General features: G+C 39.6%; 1 protein-coding gene across 1 annotated transcript in view; it reads left to right on the top strand.

The window, feature by feature from the left end:
• Positions 1-22610, top strand: part of MEGF10 (multiple EGF like domains 10) — a 269700-nt gene that overhangs the window by 83916 nt on the left and 163174 nt on the right. Inside the window, exon 3 of the mRNA XM_057736130.1 lies at positions 12170-12577. The gene's annotated coding sequence lies outside the window, so the exon portion shown is untranslated. The remainder of the gene's footprint in view (positions 1-12169; positions 12578-22610) is intronic.

The raw sequence follows: 22610 nt of genomic DNA, 5'->3' as shown, positions 1-22610 counted from the left end.
GATGAGGTGGGTATGAGGTGGCACAAATCCTTATAATAGTTGCTAAAAATAACAAAGTAAGGGCCTTGCTAAGACAAAAGGGCAACAATAAGATTTTTCTACTGCTTTAAGAAATAGATATGGTACTAGGTATTGCCCACCTTTAAAGACATATTGCATTGCTTTTCTTAATTTTGAAGCAGTTTGAAACATAGTATGATGAGATTTTTAAAAGAATGAAAAAAATCTTAAAGGCGTATGAGATTATTTAGATAGATTATTAGAGAATAGTAAGTGGCATTTTGCCTGACAGATTGGGCTATGGTTTTGTGACTGTAATGCAAAGCTCCAGAGACAGGGATGAGACTTTGGGGAAGGGAGAGAGATTCTCAGGGGGGAGATGAACAATTATATCAATAGATAAGAAGCTAAAACTAATGGGTAAGCAAGACATTGATGCTTTTGCTAGAGATTTCCAGTTATGACCATGCAGGTATTAGGGGTAACTTGGCAATGATTTTACAACTGTATTTTATAATAAACCATAGCATACTGCTATAGAGTAAGCTGTTTAAACATCTTGGAGACTTTAATTTATTCAGCTTAAGAGCTTAGTTGAAGGGAAAAAATAATGGAAACTAAGCTGTAGGATTGCTTTTCTTGAATTCTAAATTTAGCTTAAACATATTTCTAATTCTCTGTGCCAGGAATATTTTCCTGAAAATCATTTGAATTGTATAATCTGATCACCTTTATTAATACAGGAATTTAGATGGGCATAAACATACTCACTGTATTTTACTGTGTTGATTTTTAGTCTAAGTAATCCTGTAAATGATTGATTATATTTTGTCTGATTATCAAACTACTTAACTTAAATCCAGTGTGATCATAAAAGACGGGTAAATCTTTAGTGCCAATAGAGGAGATTCTACACATGGTTACATTTAAGAAGGCAAAAGAAACTGCACCATGTGACCAGTGCCTGAATAAGATTAAATCCCTGTTACATTGATGACATAAACCAAAAAGGTATAGACTGTGTGAAGAGTGATACAAATTCACAGCCATCATTTTTGGGTCTGTATGACAGAAGAGAAATATTCTTGCTCCCTAAACTGATTCTCTTATGAAACTAGATGGGGAATATTACATTGCCAACTACATGAAATGTCCTCCATTTTTAATTTAGGTTCAGATGACTTCACATTACATATGGGTACAAATGGAGAACTTTTAAATAAGCATTAGAAAAGGAAACATTGTTTGAGAACTCAAGGATAGGATATCAATACAGCTCCCAGGGAAAAGGGAACCCTCCTACATTGTTGGTGGAAATGTAAATTGGTGCAGCCACTATGGAAAACAGTATGGAGTTTTCTTAAAAAACTGAAAATACAGTTACCGTATGATCTAGCAATTCCACTCCTGGGCACACATCCAGAAAAGATGAAAACTTTAATTCAAAAAGATACATGCACCCTAATGTTCATAGCAGTGCTATTTATGATAGCCAAGATATGGAAGCAACCTAAATGTTCATCGACAGATGAATGAATAAAGAAGATGTGGTATATATCTACAGTGGAATATTACCCAGCCATAAAAAAGAATGAAATAATGCCATTTGCAGCAACATGGATAGACCTAGAGATTAGCATACAAAGTGAAGCAAATCAAAGACAAATATATGATATCAGTTATATGTTAAATCTAAAAAAAAATACAAATGAATTTACTTACAATATAGAAGTAGACTCAAAGACATAAACAACAAACTTATGGTTACCAAAGGGAAAAGGGTGAGGGAGGGATAAATTAGGAATTTGGGATTAACAGATACACACCACTAAATATGAAATAGATAACCAACAAAGACCTACTGTATGGTGCAGGGAACTATATTCAATATCTTGTAATAACCTATAATGGAAAAGAATATGAAAAAGAATAGATATATATGTATGTGGATAAATGAATCACTTTGCTGTACACTTGAAACATTGTAAATCAACTATACTTCAATAAAAAATATAGCTCCCAGCAGAGGGTGTGGAGAAAAGGGAACTCTCCTGCACTGTTGGTGGGAATGTAAGTTGGTACAGCCAGTATGGAAAACAATTTGGAGGTTTCTTAAAAAACTACAAATAGAACTACCATATGACCCAGTAATCCCACTACTGGGCATATACCCAAAGAAAACCATAATCCCAAAAGAAACTTGTACCATAATGTTTATTGCAGCACTATTTACAATAGCCAGGACATGGAAGCAACCTAAATGCCCATCAACAAATGAATGGATAAAGAAGATGTGGCATATATATACAATGGAATATTACTCAGCTGTAAAAAGGGATGAGATGGAGCTATATGTAATGAGGTGCATAGACCTACAGTCTGTCATACAGAGTGAAGTAAGTCAGAAAGAGAAAGACAAATATTGTATGCTAACTCACATATACGGAATCTAAAAATGGCACTGATGAACTCAGTGACAAGAACAAGGACGCAGATGCAGAGAATGGACTGGAGAACTCGAGGTATGGGAGGGGGGGCGGGGGGTGAAGGGGAAGCTGAGACGAAGTGAGAGAGTAGCACAGACATATATATACTACCAACTGTAAAATAGATAGTCAGTGGGAAGTTGTTGTATAACAAAGGGAGTTCAACTCGAGGATGGAAGATGCCTTAGAGGACTGGGATGGGGAGGGTGGGGGGGACTCGAAGGAGGGTGGGGGGGGAGTCAAGGGGGGGAGGGAATATGGGGATATGTGTGTAAAAAGAGATGATTGAACTTGGTGTACCCCCCAAAAAATAATAAATAAATAAATAAAATAAAAAAATAATAATAAAAAATAAAAATAAAAAATATAGCTCCCAGGGGAAATTCAAAAAGGGAACCAGTATATTCAGTGTTTCTCACATGCAGATCGTACTATTTCATTTAGTCCTCATGGCAGGCCTAAGGGAAGGCGTTATTATCTCTAGATGTGGAAACTGGATCAGAGATATATCAGAATCTAGTTTGTCTGATTCCAAATTGTATGCTCTTGTGGTTATTATATTTTGACAGCACTCTTTCAGATCCAAAGACAGAAAGAAACACAATTCAAATTAGCTTATTGGCTTGTAAAACTGAAAAGTATGGACACAATCCTCCTCATTCAACATTGTCTGCTGCAGGCACGGATGGACCCAGGGGTCAAGAGGCTCTATGTCTCAGTTTTACTTTCCTCTGTGTTGTACTCACCATCAGGCAGGCTCTCAGGAGCTCCAGCTTCAATCCCACGGAAAAAGAGACCCTCTTTCTGAGCTGGAATAAAAGTCACAGTATTAAATCTCATTACCCTAGCTTGGTCCAAGTAATCCTAACCACACACTATAAGCAATTGGAAAGAAAAGTGAATGTTCAGGGCTAGCTATTTCAGAAAATGTGAATTCTAACTCTTAAGCCTTATGTATATATGTTAAAGATACAAATAGAGACTGCAGAATAACTGCACTATTTCCGAGATATTTTTGCTTACGGTTCATGGATATAACCTGATAACTATAGCAATTGGTGCCGATCATAAGGATTCTAGAAGTAAGCAGATGGCCTTTATTTCCCTGATGTTGGAAAGGTCTTAATCACACTATAAGGTCATACATACAGCTTCATTAGGTATATGATAATATGTTGCATAACATGCTTTAAAAAATACATTTAAAAGAGAGAAGGGCCAACATTTATCAAATACCTGCTATATACAGGCAGAAAGTAGACACTTTATATCCAATTTTGTGTTACACGAATGATTCAGTAGGCACTAGCCACACCTAGCTACTTAAACTTAAAACTTTAATTAAAAGCTATACAAACTTCAAACTTAAATTAATTAAAATTAAATTACAATTTAGTTCTTGGGTTGCACTAGCTACACTTCGAGTGCTGAATAGCAATGTGACTAGTGGCTGCCATGATGAACGGCAGAGACGTAGAACATTTCCATCATTGTAGAAAGTTCTATCGGACAGCTCTGGATGTCTGTCTCAATTCTTTCCTTTTTTCAGAATGAAATCTAGCAATCTTAAATCATGTTAAATAACACCATGAAGAAATAATCAGTGCAGAATGTGGTATTTCTTATAAGAAAAGTGATCTGAGCTCTTAGAAAAGTCAGCGTCATGGGCAGATAAAGTGGGGGTAGAGGGTACTATTCTCGATTTCAGAAGGCTTCGGAGAGATAAAACCGAATGTAATGTTTGATCCTGGTCTGAACAGAAACAGTTAATTTCTTGTTTGTTTCAATGAGAAAGTTTGATAATGGACTATATATTAGATGACATTATGGAGTAATTGTCAACTTTGTTAGGTGTCATAACAACACAGGTTTTTAGAGTATCTTCCAGCTTTTTGGACATCTGTGCTGAAGCATTTAGAAGTGAACTATCTAGGTATTTTTCATTTACTTTGGAATGATATAATAAAAAATAGAGGTATGACGTGACTATGGCACAATGTAAACAACTGTTAAAACTAGATGCTGAGTACTATGAAATAATTTTGATATATTTAGTGAAATGAAAATATTTTTGAAAAGCCAATTAAAAAAAATTTTTTTTAACCTTTGGTGTCAAACATAGAAAATGTTTTCTTAGGAGTTAAAAAAATAGTGATTGGGATTATCTTCTAGTATTTTAATGGGTCATTTCTTTTAATACAATTTTTTTTATCTGTTTGAAATTTATTTTGGTATAATGTACAAGAAAAAGATTATTTTTAGATAGATGGTAGTGAATATTTGCTGTTTGCTTCTCTAAATTCATTCACCATTTTTTTTTGTAGAAAGAGCCCTTTATTTTCATTTAGGGATCTATATTCCTTTCACTTTCTGGTTATGTGTTTTGGGTAATACAGAAACAAAACATTATAAGTCTGATATTTTAAAATTTACTCTTGGCTGAAAAATAACTGGAGCAGAAACCATAGTTTGTTGGTAATTTAATGGGAAATTTTAAGGATGGGATTCAGTTGAGATGTGAGCAGATAAGACCCATGCTAGCCATTACATCTTATTTATAGATAGGAAAAAAGTTTAGAGAGTATTCACATATCTATTACTATAAAATGAAAGTTAAAGCTTTATGTTTATCATATGTCTTATATTAAAAAGCGGAGTTTTTATACCTGTTTCCTAAAAAGAGTGTCTCAGTCACAGCTCAGACAAGAACATAAAAAACACTGTAGGTGTTTCAGGCAGAGGCTTTAATACAAGAAATCAGGTGCTTGCAGAACCATTCATTACAGGGGCTGCAGGAGGTGAGGCAGAGGACTATTGCTAGCTTTTAGGTGCACCACCACAGGTAGTTACAGAACCTCTGTTGGCAGAGTCATGAACATGCAAGAAACTCCTATCTATCTCCTGGGACTTTGTAGCTTCAAGATGGATGGAATAGCAGGGGAGATAGAAGCCACTCCAGAAATTTGCATTTGGAAGGCTCCTGCTATACCTTCTACTGTTGTCAGAAAGCAAAGAAAAATGACTCTGGCCTCCCTGCTGCCTTTCAAGTATCATACAAGTTTATCTATAAGATGGAGCCTAAAAATGCATCCAAAAATTTGCTGGCTAGGGTATCAGAGAAATATACTTCTCAGGCCTCCAGACTCTGCAACATAAAGAAGAGACAGAAAAGCTTTTCTCATGGGCTGGATGTCAAATAGGCAAATCCACCAGAAGGAGTGAGGAGCTTTCCTATAATATTCAAGTTCTTATTTTAAAAATTCAAAGGATTGTTGACTTGGAATTTTGAAAGTAGACTATGTAGGAAAGTATATTTGTTAGCATATTTGATGAAGAAAACAATTTGAAGTTACAAATTATGTTTATCATAGAGAATTGGTTTCACCCACCAGTTGGTAAGAATTAAGTTCCTGTGACATCATCTAATCTAGCAAGAGCTTCTTAACAGGTGGTTCAACGAGCCCTAAGGGTGGCTGAGCAGGGCTGGGTGGCCACAGAAGGCTTGCCAAGGGCTTCAATTCCCTTGTGTATCCTAGGATGCTGTATAAACATGACTATCACTTTAGTGTATTATGAGAAAGGCTGCAAGGCACTGTATTTTAGTAAAGCAATCCTCTGTTTTTTAATGTGAATGATATTCCTGAATATGAAGGCTCCAAAGTGAATTCATGTAGAAGAAGTATAAGGAAAGACTCTTTCAGGGCACTTGCTCTTCACTTGTGTGAATACATCATGGCAATACAAGGCTGTAAAACTCAGGATGTAATATTAATATTCCAGAGAGTAATGTTAGGTAAATAATAAAGTAGGCTGATAAAAATTCCCTGGGTTTTCAGAAAAGTTAAAGGCTTGATTAATTAATTCTTTATCTGCTTCTCCTCCTTTCTTTCTTTACTTTTATAGCAAGAGTGAGATAATTATAATCTGAGAGATAAGACTAAATCTACTGAGAACCATATTTGTGCAACTCTGTGGTTTGGGCAAATGTATTAAATGAATTAAGGAAATTCATGTTCAGAAACCTCTGATCTTAAAATAATTTTCCACTTATAAGAGATAATTTCCAAGTGGAAAGTAAAAATCCTCTAGTGAGTTATAAAATTTTTGCTTAAAATATATTCACTATTTTTGAGAAATTACTGTGCACAAGGACTCCACCTGGTGCTTGAGATATATCAGTAAACAAAACAAAGATGCCTGCCCTCGAGAAGTTTATATTTGAATATGTAAAATATAAGTAAATTATATAGAATATTAGAAGGTGAAAAGCAATATATAAAAAAAAGAAAAACTAGAGCATTTTAAAGGGGATTGGGTGTGCTGGGGGAGCAGGGATGAGTGATGATACTTGATAGGGAGGCTCACTGAGAAGGCACAATTTGGGTTAGACATGAGGAGATGAAGGCGCAAGCTACACATTCCAGGCAGAGGGAATAGCAAGCGTCCTACTGGGGAAACATGGCTGCGGTTTGAGGAAAAGAAGAGAGACCAACGTGTCCAGAGTAGAGTGGGCAAAAAGGCAGCAGAATATATAAACAACTCCTACAACTTAAAAACAACCCAATTAAAAAATGGGCAAAAGACTTGAATAGATATTTCTCCAAAGAAGATTTATGAATGACCAACAACCTGAAAAGATGCTCAATATAACCAATTGTTAGGGAAATGCAAATCAAAACCCCAGTGAGATATCATCTCACATCTGTTAGAATGGCTACTATTAAAAAAAGGGGGGAGGTGATAAGTGTTGGCAGGATGAGGAGAAATTGGAACCCTTGTGCACTGTTGGTAGAAATGCAAAGTGGTGCAGCCATATGGAGAACAGTATGGCAGTTCTTAGAAAAGTTAAAAATAGGACTGCCACATGATCCAGCAGTTCCACTTTTGGGTATTTATCCCCCCAGATTGAAAGCAGGGTCTCTAAGTGATATTTGTAAATCCATGTTCATAGTAGCATTATTTACAAAAGCCAAAAGGTGGAAGCAACCCACAGGTGAATGGTTAACAAAATATGGTAGATACATGCAATGCCATATTATTCAGACTTAAAAAAGGAAGGACATTCTGGCACAACCTACAAGGGGATAGACCTTGAAGACAATTACACTAAGTGAAATAAGCCAGTCACAAAAAGACAGCTATTGCATGATTCCACTTCTGTGAGGTACCTAGAGTAGTCACATTCACAGAGGCAGAAAGTAGAATGCCCAGGGGCTGGGGGCAAAGAGGAATGGGGAGCTATTGTTCAATAGGTATGGAGTTTTAGTTTTGCAGGATGAAGGCATTTTGGCCACAGATGGTGGCTAAAATAGTCAGGAACTCTCAGAAATGGTGTTAGAGTGACAGTGAACCATTTTCCCATGCACACTGGCTCTCTACTGGGTCCTTCCCAACAGGGTACAAAAACATAGTAATTCCTTCCCTCAGAAAACCCTCCTTTGACCCTATATAATTACTGCCTCATTTTTCTGCTGCAGTTTAGAGCAAAATTTGAAAGAGCTGTCAATACTCTGTGTCAAATATCTCTTTTTCCACTCTGTCTTCAATTGCCCCCAAATAGACTTTCAATCCACTACTCAACTATAGAAAGAAACTCCTGACATAGCTTCTGTAAAATCAACCAACCCAGAAGCACTGACTGTGTAATACATGCACAATAGAATTGATCTGATACAAGAGGGTGTTATGGCCCAGTCATTTCATTAAATTGAATTAAGTTTTCCCCCTCAATTAGTCAAAATGGAATGATTTGGTCAATTTGCTTGTCTTTACTATTTCTACTATTTTCAGAATAAAAATGGGAATAACTTACTAGTGTTTACTTTTAATTTTATAAAGAGTTTTTATGTGATTATTAAACAGTATTAAAATAATGTGCACCCTTTCTTTCACAAATAATTGACTTAATTATTGTAGCAATTGTGAACAAATGGTTGTTCATTTTAACATGAAAATATATATTTTCATAAATCTTTTTTGTTAAGCATGACTAAGTTGCTTCATGAACCAGGAGGGGAGATTTACATCAACTTATTGAAACTTTTAATGGTTCCAACTAATTCTTCATGATGATTTGGATGATTTGGATCAACCCCTGGGTTGATACCGCTGAGTGCCTCCATCCATTGGAGGCCAAATTCCACACGTGGTGCAAGAAGAGAGACTTTCCTACTGATTACTAAGTGATTACTCAGGAAGGTCCAATTTTGGCCTAGCTTTTATTTACTTGTCTGGGTTCCATGGTAGCATGTCTTTACTGGTCTTCACCAAGCTGTATGCTCATTATCTGTTAACTGTATTTCTCCCTAAGCTGGACATCTTCCTCTATATATCTGTCATCTCAGCTTCATCCCCTTCTTTTTTGAGAACTGTTTCCCTTATGAGCAGGGCTAGTGCATACAATTGTGTAGTCTGTGCTCTACACAAAGGCTTCCAGCAGAGAGGGCAAGTGAGGCTAAAATCCAGGTGTGTCCTGTCCCCTACGTCCTGACAGTGGCCTGTAAGCACTAGAGAAAGAAAAGACTCTTTCTAACTTTGTCAACTAGAGCCATGCATTTTCCTTATTTGCACAAAGCACAGTAGAGGCTAATACCAATCCTCCTTATGAGACTTGATCAGAGGAAGAGCCTTTCTTTTGGGACAGAAGGACAAAGGACAAATATTTGCTTCCTTAGACTCCTTTGCCATTGGGCCTTATCTCAGCCAATTGGATGTATTTGCCCTGGACTTTGTTTGGGAACTGGGACAAAGGAGAATTCTTTCTGGCAGCTCAGGGGAGGCAGCAACATTCCATTTCTAGAGGGAGTGGTTGCCTCAGTCGGTATCCAGTGTAGGTGGTTTTGGTGGTGAGACCTCCACCATCCCGTATCCACTGGTGGGGCAGGGCTTCCCCAGACCAATTCCAAGAAGTGATTTTAGCTCTGAGTACAGAACCTGTGTGCCTTCCCAAGCCAGTCCTCTGGCCTTCCTGGCATCTCACCAAGAAGCCAGTAGCTTCTTAATAGATTGCTTTTCTGCTTAAACTACTCAAAATTAGTTTCTTTTGCTATTATAACCAGTTTATTGGAGACTCTTCACTCGGTGGGATCCTAACATGAAGTCCTTTTATTTTATTTCTCCAACAGTGTTTTCAGGTGTGCTTTGATGAAGACTTGCTTTCTGTCTCTTCACAACATTTCAGGTAGCTCCTGTAGCATTCCAGAGATGTTCAGGCTTTGAAACATCGAGAACAGTATAATCCATTTTACAGCTTGAATCTCACATCCAATTTTACACTCTTCCCCTTGCCCCAGCCCAGGTTTGACCACTGGTGCAAATGAGGGATTTGGTGTGTTTTGCTTCTTTCCCCCTCCTCTACTCCTTCTCTTCCTTCATCTTTTGGGTCCATTTGTTCTGTCTCTTCTAGAGTGTTGTGTCCTGAAGGGGGAATGGGGGAAGGGGCTGAAGTCTTCTGCTGAGCTACTGTGGCCCACACTGGATGGTCAGTTCCCCCTGCAGAGGAGACACCTGGATGCTGCTGAAGTGTAGCAGGCTCCTGTGCAGCCTCCTCAGGATGCCTTGCAGGGGCCTCAGTTGCACAGGCCTCTGACATGGATGATTCTTCATGGTCTGAGTTCTCTCCCCCTCCCCCACCCCCCCCTCCCCGGCCTTGCAGCTCCTGCTCCTTGGCTGCATCCCCCCAACTAGCAGGCAACCCTGTTAGGCTAGACTATGACAAAATTGCTCAAGCCCAGATACCATCCAGTGGTATCCATCTGGCCCTAAGGAAATTCTTTTTTTTTTTTTTTTTAAGTATGTATGTATGTATTTCCCAGGCATTCTTGTATCACCCACAGTGGGACTAGAAGTTGCACACTGTTGTCGCTTGACGATTCCTTTTTGCTTCTTTGTCACGTGTGGGGAGATCTGCCTGTTCTATATAAGCAGAAGTCTGCCTAGAGGAGGCAATGCCAGCTTCCACCTCTGGCCAGCACTCCTCATCTTGTAATTGCTTTCCTTGCCTTCCCCTACATCTCAAGTTAACTTGCCATAGGGAGGGAAGAAACCTTCCCCTTCTCTCTCACATGGGGAGGAGGAAAGTCACCAGTAGGGTGAGAACTTCCATACAGCAGGAATTCTGCCAACTCTTCTGGAATTCTTTAGTTTTTTCCTATGGGGGTAAAGGGATAGAGATTGTGTGTGTGTGTGTGTGTGTGTGTGTGTGGTAGAGAGGTGTGTAGCAGTATTTGATGGTGCTATCAGAGCCTGTTTTGTTTACTTCTTCTTAAGTTCTGCAAGGGTTGTATCTGCATACATTCTTTAAAATGTGAGCCAATTAGCATCTACCCTCTTTGGCTCTGAGACTATAGGTACAATTCCCAAACAACTGGAAAACCCACTCACCATCCTGTTATACTTGCAATAAGGGCCCTAACTGATTCACAGTGCTGTATCATGTATAGTTTATTGGTCTTTTAGCATCTATTCCTCTTTCCCAGTGGCACTCCGATTTACTTTTGGGACATTTCCTCTCCTCACTTTTTTATGCTCTTAGAGGGATGGTATATCACCATTCTTCCCATATAGAAGTCTGAAGGGCCAAATACTTCATGTTGTCCCAGGTCTGGCAAGAGGGGATGCAAAACCCAAGTTCAGCCAATGGATGCTCTCTCCTGTGACTTAGATCTTGAGAGTGTGGCATGAGAACTAAGGAAAGAAATGGTTCAAATTCATTAATCTCAATCTCAGCATGACCAGCCTGTTTCTGCCCTGAATCTTTGGAACCCTCTAGAGGAGTTCCTTCTTATATTCAACTTTAGTATCACAGTTTCCCATCTCTTTTGGAGTCCTTCAGTAGCCTCCCCCAGTTTTGTTTTTATTAAGTTAGTCAGAGTTGACGTTTGTTACTTGAAACAAAAACCTTGACTGATGTAGTAAGTACTGATACTGCAGACAAAAGGAGATTACACCACAGGAAATTTTTTTTTCCTGATACTCATCTCGCTGCCATGAGATGTGCCATGGTCACTTTTGGTCATCTCTGTAATGTTCTTTTCATATAGTTATGAAAATCCTTATTATGCAGAATGCTTAAATTTATTTATTCCAAATTGGAATAGATGTATTTACTGTGTCAAATGTTACAATTTTATAAAGCAAGGTCAGGAAGATATCAATATCTCCACTTCTATCATTTCCTGGCCTTAGTGTATGGAAGATGCAGCTTGTTTCCTATTGAAACTCTTCCAAGCATGATTCCACATCACACATAGACTTGCACAAGAATATCCTAGATAGGCAAGTTGCTGATTCAAGAGCTTCTCCAAGCATAGTGTTATACTAGGAAATACACCAGTGTGCGTTTACAAACTGACAGTCCAGAAACATTTGAAAGTTAGAGTAACTTGGCACTTAAATAAGACAAAGTAAAACAGAACTTAGCTACTCAAGGTGCAGCCCGAGAGACATGCATATCACCTTAGGAGTTTGTTAAAATGTAAGTTCCACCCTGGATACCAAACCAGAATCACATATTAACAAAACCTCTACCTGTTTAACATGTACATTGGCATTTGAGGAGCACTGGAATAGAAAATATTAGAGAACATGACATATAGTAACTGTTGTTTGATGAAACTTGTTCCAGTTATATACCTATGAAGATAAGAATTTGGTCATGATGAAAAATGTACTTCTTATTATAGGTTATTGTAAAAAAACTTGGAGAGTGACATAAGCAAGATTGTCCAATAAGATGCCCCTCATCATATTACCACCTCCCAACAATAACTTGGCATCATCTCATGGACAAAAGTGACTTTGTCGGAGCTGTGGGATCCAGCATCACATGCCAAAGGATCTGGGAGGAGTCCCACCCACCTATGCGTCAGGTAATAGGCATACAGACCTTGCTCTAGGCTGTGGACTGTGAAGTGGCCCATGAACCAATTCACTCCCTCTCAACTGAGGTCCAAGAACCCATGGAGAACACTTACTTGGACAATCACTCACATTTGAGGAAGCCTTTGGGGAGGTCCAGGAGTCCAGTGGAGAAATTCCAGCACACCACTGGAGGGAAAAAAAAAAATCCAAGATAGTACTTATTGGAAAAGGTAAGAGAAACTGTTTAAGTTTATCCATGTCACCCCTCCCTCAATGTGGTACAGCTCAGTGCCAGGGGAGCCCGTGGTTCCTCCCTCCAGGGAGAGTGAGAGCATGGGAGGGAGTGCCAGCTTCCCAGCTGAGAAGGATGCTACCAAAGAGACCCATTTATTTTTTGCCTCATCCAGAGTATTGAGTGGTAAGCTGCATGGGGGGCAGTAAGCACATAGGAAAATGATAGCCGGGGCTCAAAACAAATCAAAGGGATGCAGAAGCTACCAGCACTCCACCAGGAGGCCCACCCATCAGCCACTGGAAGGTACGTTCTGTGAACTCTAGCGTATTACTATCACTAAGCATGCTTTTAAATCATAGATTTAAGGACGTGATTGAGAGCACTACAGAGAGGAAGTCATGGCTATAAGAAGCTAAACTTGTTTGCTAAGAGGTAGACCTGCTAGGCTGACTTCATTTTCTTTATTGGAAATATTATCAGACAGGTAAATCAAAGTAATGAGAATACATCTGGATTTATAAGGTAATTGAAAAAATATCCCATGAAATTCTTGTGGATCAGATGAAGAATGTGGGCTGATGTAATAGAGTTGTAGTATTTATAAGTGGTTGAATGACCATACTACAGGATGTGAATAAATATAAATGGAGAATGAAATCCCTGTCAGAATATGCCTTTGACTTTCACCTGCCTCCACATATTTAATAAGTATTTGCTCAAGAGCACTGTGGCTTGCTGATCAAACTTCAAATATCTTGGTTTTGAGCTCCCTAGCCAATATACTAGGATAAGAATTAGCTCCTCCAAGATCTCAACAAGTTCTAAAATGGACTGCATATAGAAAAATGGAATTTCATAGGGCTAAATTAATAGTTCTGTAAAATTACTATGAAAGTCACAACTAATTATATAAATAATATTTTAAAAAGTCAAACTTATTAACAAATATGAAAAATAATTGGGGTTTTAGTAGATTATAAATTCCATGTTAACAGAATAGTTTAGTTACCCACAAAAAAGCCCATTTAATCTTATACTATATGAATAATGCTTATAGTATTCAGAATAAAGGTAGTAAAAGTCTCACTCTAATCCAGGTTGTTCAGGCTTTATCTGAAATGCGTTATGTGTTCATTCTGGGTGCCACATGTGTATTGTTCAGAGTTCTTTGCTTAAAAGCAATAAAAACCAAGTCTATCCAACTCAACGAAAAGAAATAAAAACACACCAAAAAATGTGAAGGAATTTGTTCAAAGAATAGCTCCTAAAAATCAAAGGAAAAGAACTTCTTTCTCCGGCCATAAAGGATTGACTGGACTAGACTTAGGATCCTGCCCTAAGCAAGCGGTATTGGAACAACTCTTTTCAGATATTGGGCAAGAAGATTGTAGTCCCAGAGAAAAAGTAAGCAAATGAGGTGAACCCTAGAATCACTCAGGCTTTTCTGACCAGAGGTACTTCCTGGACCACCATGCAGGTGAGCACAGGAGACAGACGTTGGAATTTAGAGAGGTTGAGGTGGCTGGAATTTGGAGAGCAGTGTACCAAAGGGGAGAGAATTACACAAGGAAAACCCTCCATAAATATGCATAGCATCCTTCTGTTGCAGAATAATAAGCCATGATGAATAGGGTGAAACTGTACAACACAGGTACACACCGTCAAGAAGCTGTAAGCTGAACAATTCCCAGAGACCTTGAGGGACTGATAAACAGAGTGAAGAGTGAAAAGGCTTCAGTGAACATTTAGTGACATTCAGTAGAGAGCTCAGAAAGCTCACACCTTATTATAATGTATCCGCCTGGGTCCAACCAGGAGATACAAACCATAGTAGGTTAAAGGGGGGGGGTCATATAAAGAATTATTAACTCTGGTAAAAAGTAACTGTAAGATATGACAATTCTGTAAGGCCTTCTAGGGCAGAGAAAGCGCTTTTCCAAGAAAGGACAAAACTGGAAGGGGTTCAGACTTCATTGGAGAAAGTGTAGTTCAGTCCACAGGAGAGCCCGTAAGTTTGCTGGTTTGCCTAGGCTAGAGCTGTTCTGCCACCTCTAAGCCATCAAAAAGCAACACTCTGCAGTGCAGGCAAAACTCTGGTAATTAGTAACAGGTAGTATGGGCATGCAGGGAGAGTAGTAGCTCTAGGGGAACCCTCTGGAGCGCAGATGAGCCACGTGGGGGCCTGGAGAGGGAGCAGCAGCTCCGTAGATACTCTCCAGTTCAGAAACAAGAGGTGCAGAGAGTTGTAGAGGGTGCAGGGACTCAATGGCAAACCTCCCGGGTGCAGGTAAGCCATGATTACGGGACTAAAGAGGGAATTGGAGTATTAGTGTGGGCACGAGGCTTTGGAGTGACAATGCAAGCAGAAGACCTTCAGGGCACTATGTTTATGGAGAGGGTTGTAGGATATTTATCGCTATACCAGAATGGAGCTGCAAGGTCCATTGAATAGACCAAAAAATTAATGAACCTCTGGCCAGATAAAGAATCACAAGAAAATGAAAATACAGACCAGTATTCCTCCTGAATATAGACACGCCTGAGCAAAATTTTAGCAAATCAAATCCAACAGTACATGAAATCTATAATACACATTGGCCAAGTAGGCTTTAAACCAGGAATGCAAGGCAGTTTTAACAATCAATTCAATCAATTAACAAAATAAAGGATAAAAACCATGCAATCATTTCAATTGATGCCAAAAAAATTTGACAAAATTCAGCAGTCATTTATGGTGCAAACTTTTAATGAAGGGACTTTTCAACCAATAAAGGGTGTCTATGAAAAATCTACCGCTAACATCCTACTTGCTGGTGAAAGACTTTATTTTTGCTCTAAGATGAAGAACAAGGCAAAGATTTTTAACTTTTACCAACATTAACATTTTATTCAACATTGTCCTGGGCATCCTATCCAGAGTGATAAAGCAAGAAAGAGGAATAAAAGTAGCAAAACTGTATTTATTTGCATGTAGGAAATCCAAAAGGAACTTTAGAAAAACTGCTAGAACTAATAAGTAAATTTAGTCAAGTTGCAAAATATGAAACTATTGTACAATTCCATTGTATTTTTCCATATTAGAAACAAAAAGTTAAAAGCTAAAATTCAAAAATAATTCTATTGACAGTAGCATCAAAAATTAAAAAGTATTTAGGAATAAATTTTTAAAAATATGTGAAAAACTGGCATGCTGAAAACTATAAGATATTGCTGACAGACAATTTAAAAATGATCTAAATTAATGGAGAGATACAATATGTTTGTAGATTGGAAAATTCGATTAACATGTCAGTTCTCCTTGAAGTATATTCAAGGTAGTCTCAATCAAAGTGAGCTTTTTAAACATTGACAAACTAATTCTGCAATTCATATGGAAGATTAAAACACCCCTCAAATCTAGAAAAGCTAAACAACTTTTGAAAAAAAAAGGGAACAAAGTTGGAAACTGAAGTCTTTTTATAAATTTACAGTAATCAAGTCAGCATGATATTGGCAAAAGAATAGAAATATGGATCAAATGAAAGGAATAGTGAGTTCAGTAAAAGACCCATTCTCATATGGCCAACTGATTTTTAGTAAAAGTGTCAAGGTTATTCAATAGATAACCCTGATAATGTTTCAGCATATTCAATGGAAAGATAATCTTATCAATAAATGGTACTGAAAAAAATGGATATCTGTATGAAAAATAATGAACTTCAGCCCTTATCTTAAACCATACACAAAAATTAACTCCAAATGGATCTCAGACCTAAACATAACAGCTAAAACTATAAACTTCTGGAAGAAATCATGGGAGAAAATCTTCATGACCTTGGAGTAAGCAAAGACCTCTTAGATAAAATATGAAAAGCATAGCTGTAAAAGAAAAAAATGATAAATTAGACTTTGTCAAAATTAAAAAACCTTTTGTTTGAAAGACAATATTGAGAAATTAAAAGGCAAGAGACAACAGAAAGAGTATATTTGCTATACACATATCTGACAAAGGCCTGGTATTGAAAATATGTAAAGAATTCCTACAACTCAGTAGAGAGAACACAAATGATCTGATTAAATATTTGGTAAAAAACTTTGGATACTTCATCAAAAACAAATGGAATGCAAGCACATGAAAAGGTAAACATCTTTGATGGTCATTAGTCATTAGGGAAATGCAAACTAAAACCGTAATGAGGTACCACTATATACCCAATGGAATGGCTAAAATGAGAAGACAGAAAATACCAAGTGTTGATAATAATGCAGAGCAACACTCACACATTGCTGGTGGGAATGTAAAGTGATGCACTAACTTTGGAAAACAGTTAATCTCTATTATATATTTAAATGCACACTTACTGTATAATCCAGTAATTCTACTCCTGTGAAATAAGAGAGAGAACAACATATGTCCAAAAGAGGGCTTTTACAAGAAAGTTCTTAGCTCCTTTATTCATTATAAGCCTAAATTGGAAACAACAAACATTTGGTGAATGGGCAAATTGTGGTATATCCATACAATGGAATAATACTCACCAATAAAGAGAAAGCAAACTGCTTATACAAACAACTTTGGTAAATCTCAGAAATGTGCTTAGAGGAGGAAGTCAGATACAAAGGAATACATACTATATGATTCCATCATAGAAAGTCTAGGAAAGACAATGTTAATCTATAGCTACTGAAAGCAGCTCAGTGGGCCAGGGACAAAGTGAGGTGGGGAACTGACTTTAAAGGGGTACACGAGGGAACTTCCTGGGAATGGAATTGTTCATTATCTTGATTGTGAAAGTGGTTACATAGGTGCATACATTATTCAAAACTCATCAAACTGTATCCTTAATATGAGTGCAATACATTGAATGCAAATCATGCCTCAATAAAGTTAATTAAAAAAAATCAGAGGAAGTGGAGCAACCAGGTTTCATAAAACATAAAGCAGGGTAGCTTGGGGGAATACATGCCATGACCTAATGGCCAATCTCTAGAACACTGTCAAATAGATCAATCAGCTCTAGATTTATTCCTCCTTGTGCTGCTCTGATCAAAGTTAGGATTCGTGGCAGAGAAGGTCTGAGGGGACTAGCTTACTTAGGTCAGGTGCCCACTCTTGGACCTTCCCATCCAGACTGCCCTGAGTGTGGCAAGGGTGGTCCCCCAAGAAAAATGAAGGTACTGTTAACCAGAAGAAGGGGTGATGATATCTGATAAACAAACAGTCTTCCCTCGTTTGTTTGAGGGGTGAAAATTTACCCCTAGGTCAGGAACAGGATGGTGAGGGGCTTCAAACATATATGTACACTCATTCCATTCAAAATAACTTTGAGCATGGACTGTTTGCCAGGTGTTGTTACTGACTGGGGCCGCATATGCGTTTGAAGTCTAAAAAGAAAGTGTTCATATTAATGTAAGGAACAGAAACCTGGTAGGAGTGGCTCATCTACTGTGAATATGGAGCACAAGCTTTTTGGGGAGGATGAGGGAGGACAGAATTCAGCTTAACATTAAACAACAACTTTCCACGAATAAGAAGTTTGTATCTACTTGGGTCGTTCGCACGCAGGTTAATTCTTTCCTAAGACAAACGAAGGTGATCAGCTAGAGAAGTAGATTCCAGAATTCATGACTCGCCCAACTCACAGATGGGGAAAAGCCTTTTTCATGGTTTCAGCTTTTCGTCTTTGGGTCTCCAGGGGCCTCCTTGGCGAGTCGGCAGAGGGAGCCATTCCCCAAGAAATCTCCGCGCCGGGGCCTCTTGGCAGGCCTAGAGGGATATTTCTGCTGGTCGGTGGAGTTCTCTCTCCGCCCAGCCTCCTTAAAGCGGGCTCCCCCCCGCCCCCAACTCCTCGCCCCACCTCCCCAACCACTTTGTTGCTGCAGCGCACACTCTTGTACCGCTAGGTCACTCCTCCCTTCTCTGTCCCACGGTTGCGCTCCCCCCCTGGCATCTATGGGGACGTGCCGTCCACTCCAGCTGATCACTCGGGTGCTGTCCCCAACCCCCCAATCCTCATAGAGGGTCTAGAACACCTCCGGGGACTTTGACACTGGGGCACTAAGAGTGAGTCGGGACGCAGACGGGCAGTCTCTCCGCCACCACTTTGTTCTCCCCACGCGGTGACCCCAAGGTTTGCCAATTAAGCAGCCAGACTATTGGCTGAGCCTCTCGGGGACGGTGGAAGCGGCTCGGGACAGTGGCGACCCGCGATCGGGGCGCGGGAGTCAGGCCAGGAGGATCCTGCCGGTCACACTAGGGACTGTGCGCGGCGCCAAGCGACGCCCCCTTCCAGCGGTCCCTGCCCCGGCGGCAGCAGCTGCAGCAGCGGCAACTGCTCGCATCCCGGGCCCGGCTCGGGTTACTCCCTTCCTCTTTCAGCATCTTGGGCCAGACAGAGAAAATCTTACTCAAGTTTGCAGTGCGTACTGTCCCGGTGCGCAAAACTGGGGGTCTGGAAACGCGCAGAGACCCGTCTCCTTTCCCGCGCTTCTCCCCCTCTGAGCTTGAACCAAGATTTCCAAGTATCGCTGTCTTCTGGGACGCTGCTAGGAGGCTAACTGCGCTGTTCGAAACAGATTTTGTTTCTCCGCTGGCGTTGCGTGAAAACCAGGGGGAAAGGGTTGCGCTGCGAATCTCAGGATCTCGGGTAAGAGTTGGGCAAACTCCGTTCTGGCAGCCGCTGGACTTTTCATATGGGTGGGGGCACATTTTCCTTAATCAGGATACCCCGTGTGCCCGGTGAGGTGGGGCGAGATGGGCTCAGCCTGACTTGTTTACTTGTCTCAAGGGTTTGTTGTTAGTGTTTGGATTTAGTCTTGTTACTTGGGGCTGGGTAGGAAATTCTGGGAGTATTTTTCATGAAGTGATGCCCCCATTACGCATTTCGTTTTGCATAATTTCTGCCCCTGTATTTCCTTGTTTGTGTTGCTTCTGTGTTGATCGGTGTCACAGCTGGGTGTAGGGAGGTTTGGGGAGAAAGACTGAGCATGAGAAGCAGTTTCGGCTGGGCCCTTGCTTTCAGATCGGATTTACTTCTCTGGGATCTTGTTTTCTAAACTTCTCTTTCTCTGGGACTTGATATTCAGAGTGTGCGGTCAGACTTGGGGATGCTCCCTCTTCCTGCGCTCTCAGCGTCCTTTAGGGGCGTCAGGATCACAGGCTGGGTGACTTAAACTGAAGGCATCTCTTACTTGTTTGAATACCTGGCACCTCAGGGAATGTTGGGAAGGGCGGTTCTTCCTGCCATAGTTACCAAGGAAAGATCTATCTCCTAGTGGTCTTTTAAATTTCCTTGATCTAGGACTATTACCCCTGGTTTAGGGAAATATTTTGTCTTTATCTTTCTTTCTGGTAATAACGTTTCCACTGAGTAGATGAAATGTCTTTGATACTTCTTTAGAAAATATCCCCACACGAGGACTCGAATTCTTCAGGGGAAAGTTAAAGTTTGAGATTTTGTTAGCCCCGAAGTTCTCAGGTAGTGATATCCATGCTATCTTGTCTCTTCTGGCCTTTCTCCTTTATATTCTGAGTCTCACTTTGTGTATGGTCTTTCCAACTAAAGATGCTTCATCCCTTATGGATGAAAAGACCGGGACCGGGCCATTTTCCTGATGTGAATGCTCCAGGAGGTCCGCTTGCAGGGTACTTTTTGCTGTGCTTCTCTGAGGTCAGAGTTCAGTAGAGATGATGCTCTGGGACCAGGGGGTCTGGGGACAACTGTCAACTCTGCCACTTTCCAGTTGTGTGATTTTGGGTGTTACTTAGCCTCTATCTCCTCACCTACAAAATCAGAATAATAATGACAATGCTTACACCAGAAGGTCGTTCAGAGGATTAAACGAGTTGATGTGTGTGCAGTGCTAACGAGCCTGGCACATAGTAAGCGTGTATTAACTATTATTATTAGCATCATCATGATTATTAGTCTAACATTATTAACTCATTTGTCATGATGATATAGTTTCTGTTAGCTGTCAGTAAGTATTAGCTATTCTTCCTATTTGGATGGGCTTTGAAAGCTGTGCTCATGTGGGCTTCACTCCCACCTAGAATGTGATGCATTGTCAAACTTTGCTCGGACATGGTCTTTGTATTGCTTTCTGCTGGGGCCCCTTCAGAGAAAGAAAGGTGCACGTGGCAGGGCTGGGATTTGTAGAAGAGGGGTCATGGTTAGGTGCCAAAGGGTGCTTGGGTCAGGCTAGCAGGTGGGAAATCCACACTCAGTTCACAATCTGTAAACTACATTGCCTTAGAAACTCCTTACATTACTATACCTCCTTTAACCTATTTTTTTTTAGAGGTCAATCATTTGTTCAATAAATGTTTATTAAGCATCTACTATAGGTCAAGCACTGTTCTAGGTTCTGTATTATTTAAATTCACTGACCTCATTTTAGAAATGGATATGCACAAGCATTTGCTTTATACCCATCCCCTCCTTACACACACACACACACACACACACACACACATCAAGTTTAGGGCTTCATGTGGCACTAGCACTCTATAAATTCAACCCCAACACTTCTTAGCTCTAATTATTTCAACACCTGTTAAAATGAAGAGTACGTATTGCTGAGGAACTGAACAAAATATTCAGTATAACCTCTAGCAGGGCACCTGTCCCATCAGCTTCATCATGTGTGGGGAGGTGGGGAAAGAGCTGGATAATCTCTGGGGTTCCTTTTGGCTCTAGCATCCTTAAATTAGCTGCCTTAGTTCATTGGTGATTGTTTGTGAACATCATTTTTTTTTCTTTTAACATTAGTTTTAGGTACATAAATAATGTCGCATTATTGCATGTCAAGTTGAACGACTGATAATTAATTAAAAAAAAGGAAAAGCATTTAGCTCTGCTTGTATTTCATCAGCTATTCTCAGACTTTGATGTATGTCAGAAGCATGGAGTGGGGCTTGTTAAAAGTATTAAATGGAGCTGTGAGAAACTGCCAAAAGTTGACCCTTTTTGACCTAGGTAAAATGGCGATTTAATGTAGTTCTACCGAATATAAATCCTAGCCCCCTCCGCTTGGATTCAGGTTAGTAAGTCTTGGGTGAGATGTGAAAAGTCTGCAGTTTTACAAGTTCCTCAGATTTTTCTAATGCAAACCCAAGTCATATGCTCCTTTAGCAGCAGGGGATTTATCTTCCTCATGATTGTTTAAGAGCTTATTTCTAAAATACAAAATCTGATCGTGTCATTCCCTTATTTAATAATCTTTGGCGGCTCCGCAGACGGTGAGCATCCGTGTTATCTGGGTGCTTATTGAAAATGCAGATTACGGAGCTTCACTCCAGATGTAAGGACCAGAAATCTGAATTTGAGCAGATCCCCAAATGAATCTGGTAGAGGTGACCTCAAATCACATTGGGAGAAACACTGGCTTCTAAACATAAGCCTAACCTCCTAACAGGATACACAAGATCAGCTTCACATCATCTTCTCTGGGTTGTTTCTCTGCTTCCCTGCTCTCCAGCCTTTCAGCCCCACTTATGTTGATCTTGTTGCTGTTTCTTAAAGAATACATTGCCTCTTTCACTCCTGTCTGACCTGGCTGTGTATGCTGTTCCCTCTGCAGGAAATGTCTGCTCCTCTTTCTGGTCTAACCGACTTCTTACTACCTATTCCTCCTTCAAGATGCAGTTCATTTAAGACCTCCCCTCTGAAGCTTTTCCTGGTTCTCTCACATAAACAGTGGTATCTCAAGTGATTCCTATTCTGCTTTGTGGATAGCTTTAATTTAGCATCTATCAACTAGGTTTGTTACCTGAATTTTTCTCCAACAGATTGGTGAATTTATCATTCCTTATTCTGAGCCTTTATCCAAATTGCTGGTACATGGTAATTACATAATAAATGCCTAAAGAATGCAGAGGAAGAATGAATGAATGAATGAATGAATGAATGAAGGCAGTTGACTTTTTCTTAGCACACCAAGTGTTTGGGACAGTCACTATGTAGGTACTAAGGGTTGTGGAGAAGCCATTCAAGAATTTACAATATGGCTAGACAGAGTCTACAAAGTTAATAATGTAGAGTGGGAAA

This window comes from Hippopotamus amphibius, chromosome 1 (assembly GCF_030028045.1).
Source record: "Hippopotamus amphibius kiboko isolate mHipAmp2 chromosome 1, mHipAmp2.hap2, whole genome shotgun sequence".
NCBI classification, from domain to species: Eukaryota; Metazoa; Chordata; class Mammalia; order Artiodactyla; family Hippopotamidae; genus Hippopotamus; species Hippopotamus amphibius.
Note: the sequence above shows the minus strand (reverse complement) of the source record. Positions and strands in the feature narration are given on the sequence as shown.